The sequence below is a fragment of the Pollicipes pollicipes genome, unplaced genomic scaffold (assembly GCF_011947565.3).
Source record: "Pollicipes pollicipes isolate AB1234 unplaced genomic scaffold, Ppol_2.1 Scaffold_4881;HRSCAF=5763_pilon_pilon_pilon, whole genome shotgun sequence".
In the NCBI taxonomy this organism is placed as follows: Eukaryota; Metazoa; Arthropoda; class Thecostraca; order Pollicipedomorpha; family Pollicipedidae; genus Pollicipes; species Pollicipes pollicipes.
Genome location: NW_023596576.1, coordinates 6,684,781 through 6,688,571, shown reverse-complemented (window position 1 = coordinate 6,688,571; position 3,791 = coordinate 6,684,781).

The following is a 3,791-nucleotide window of genomic DNA, read 5'->3' as shown; positions in this document are numbered from 1 at the left end:
TCTTAGCGCATGCGGCTTGATCCAGGGGCTGCGCTCGTAACACACTAACCGCAATTGCACTGAGTGTTTCATGTTTGGCGCCGCTTAGACAAAATAGTGCGGGAGAATTTTCCCTTAACATACAGCATTAACACTTGATGTAGTCAAAACTTTGGAAAGAAACGCTGTAAAACATGTATCTTCTTCTTCGTGAACACATTGACACAGACTTGTTAACTTCAAACAGGAACAAAATAGAGCAACCATGGTCTTATGCATGGACAAACATCTTTAAATGTTTTCGGCTACCACAAAGCTGACTAAAAACACAACAGAGCATTAATCGATTTTTCGCCACTGGCCTACCGTTGTTAGATCGGCAGACGCAGCTAGGAGATTCAGCATTGAAAACTGCGCACAACGTCGGGTCTGGGAGAGATCTGCAGCGACAGGTATGATGGCACTGAGATGCACCCGAGATGTTGTGACGCCGTTAAAACCCTAGTGGCCCGCCGGCACCGCCGCGCGTCCGGCTCTGGGCCGTACTAGGGCGTTTAGCACTCCGTGAAAGCTCCCATAGTTTTTGGGCCTATAATTTCTGAACCATTTTAGATTGGGGTCTGAAACTAGGCGGCTGTCGTCAGTGAGTTTTACTACAAATGCTGTCAAAATACAAGATCTTATATAAGCAGATCATGAAAAGCAGCTGAGGCAAACAGCAACTGCAAGGACTCAAGCAGGGGCACAGCGGACGCGTGCCAACAACCGAGATCTCGAGAGTCCTGAAGGGCTTTCGGGACCAGTGATCAAGGACCCAATCGGACGGCCCGACGGGCGCAAAAGGTTGTCTGAAAGTCATTTCGAAATCTCGGCTCGCAAGGCGGAGCCCTCGCTTGTCAATCAGAGGGTCTCGTGCGCTGCTCGGGGGCCTGTGGGACATGCGGACCTTTCTGTCGGTCAGATGCCACCAACAATGGATAATCGGCTCGGCGTCGGTCTAGGCCTTGGGCGTCTGCCTTCGCCTGGCCTTGACGAACGGCTCTATTTCGTTCCTGGCCGACAGCTACGTACTTTTGAGTATCACGATGAAGTGCAAAACTTGTTCGTCGCTGTTATATGCTTTGACTCCCAAAAAATGCAAAAATAGGCAACACTCAAACTCAGGAATGTGACTCCAGAGACGCATAAGTAACATGGGTTCCACGCAGGGGTGCCGATTTTTGTAAATAATTGGCGAGGCCGAACCGAAGGCCCGACAACCTTCCTCCCATTGTTTTGCACAGGTTTTAGCCCAATTTATTTTGGTGAAAGGCAAGATATATTTTGAATTTCAGGATATTTTGTATTAAGTCCTAAAATTTAAGCATTACAACAGTTATGCAGGGGTAGATCTAGGGAGCATGTACTGGACGCAAGCGCCTCTTCTGATCGGCAAATGAAGGGGCCCATTTAGAGACCATCTTTGGGCATCGAAGACGCTTTTCTATGGTGGTCATAGAAGTCGGCACGCATTTTAGTTGTGGGGGATTTACTGCAGTTTGGTTGAGGGTTTAAGATGAGGGACTTAGATCATGCTCGTGCTCCAAAACTTCTCACTATAATCTCACAAATCATCGCCCGTCTAGTGGCCTAGGTGTGTGAAGACTATTGCGTGGTTTCTCCGCTCTGCTGTTACATTTTGTATTTGGTGTTAAGAACATCCGCGACTTTTTGTTACGTGAGGAGAGAGGGTTCTAGTGTTGGTAGGGGCACAGCTAGACGCGAGAAACGCACGTCTCTGTGGGGAGGGGTAAACATCCGCCTACATTAATGGATCTACCTACCGCTTTTGGGGCCAAGCCATCGGACCAGACTGCGCGTCCTTCTCCAATTTTCATTTTGTCCTTGGAATTTGATCACAGTGCCCACCCGTCCCCCTGCAAAATGTGCTGCTTTAGTAAAATCAAGACTTTCTGTGACATGCGAATGGAACGCGAAAAAAATGGACTCAATTTGGCGCTGTGCCACGTTTTTCTACTCAACTTTTTCTAATAGCATCAAGGGCGACATCGACCAATACTTGTATGGGATTTAGACTGGCAGCAAACTGCTTCCATCAGACACCTAAAAATGCGCGGTAAAAGCAACGATGGAAATAAGTTTACTGCAATTGCGTTACAGAAGATGCGTATGCTATTAATAGGGCTTCCGCATGTCTTGTTATTATTGACATGCGACTGGGTAGGGGATTAATTTGGCCACCCTCTCCCCCCTTCTGAAGGCTTTCCGAAATGGTTTCCGATCGGAGCGGCGTAACTGTTCCAACGGTGGTAGGTGTACGGCAATATACGACAATCGCACGTTTCTGTGGGAAGGCAAGCATCCGGTTACATCAATGACAAAGTTTTGGTGTCGCTACGCCACGCCAAACTTTGCGTATAGGCAATTATTTATTTAAACAGTTATTGAATTAGTCATCTCTTTAAATGTTATGCTTTTTATATTGCTATTTGTAGACAACTGAGTGACGGGTATTTAGGTGTGAAAAGTTAGATGCAGGTGGAAAAGCATAGCAGTTGGATGTCAGGCCATGACTACCGGCAAAGACATTTCCTATGGGACCGTTTAAGCTGATGCGATAACGCAAGATGGAAGGAAGCACCCCATCTTTCTACTTTTCACCCATTTTTACATTAGACGGGTACGATTTTATCAGAAATATGGTTTTATCGACATCCTTCCGAAAAGCTCAGGATTTCGATTTGAAGCACGCGACCACGCGGGAGAGAGCTCATTTAACTCCATGCTCACCACATGAACTTGATTTAACTTGCTTTTCCAGTGGGTGTGTTCTGTAGTGTTTGCAACACACCATGTGTCGAAACGTTTGTGTAATAAAGAATGCGAATGCTTGAAGCGCTGTTTAGACAAAAAGATACGCGGGCATACAGTTATTATTCCGCGAATTCAATGGAGCGTTATGCTGTGGCTCTGCTTGCTGCCCTGTGGCGTTCACCACAGTGGCTTTTCAAGGCGCACTTTGGGTTTGGAAATGAGAGCATCACATGATCCATGTGACGCACTGGTTCAAACTTCAACAAACGCGCGTCCCAGCCTTTGCCCGCTGGCCCAATTGCGAACGGTTTTTTATTCGCCCTATTAGAGGTGCGCACGGCGGATGTCATGGCGACGGTGGTCGCGACTGCAGGCAGGAAGTGTAATGCTGTTACAAAGCGTTGACAGCGCAATTTGGACTCGAAAATAATATAATTGATATCTGTACTAAGTCTTGATGGTGCTACATTGACACTATAATGTGTTATTATTAGACGTAACTAGTCCTGGTGTTTCACTATATATTTTATTTTTAGGAATATGCCCTAGGTGGAACACTCCCTTTAAGCGAAGCCGTAAACCTCTGAGATACTTTCTTAGACATCTAGCCAGTTGAGGTCAAGATTACGACTAGTGCCGTTAAACTTGGGTCAGTATAAAGGTCGGACCGAGGTCAAAACCAAACAGCGTTGTCACTGAAAAATGTGCTTTAGAAAGTAGTTGTATGCTCCTTTCGAATTTTTGGGTCACAGGGTCGTCAAGAGATATCTTATACGAACTTCTTACAGGACAGCGAAAGTTACTGAGCTAAAATGACCCACATCAACCTTTTTCCAGCCGGTGCGGCGCAGCCACTCCAACCGGTGTGACCTGAAGGAAACACCAATACAATTTTGCTTAAAACAGGTGCCTAGGGTTAAGGCGGCTGCATGAGGAGGTCCGGCGGTACTTCGAATATCGATCTAGAGTTTGACCTTATTTGCGCCGAAGGTTAACAG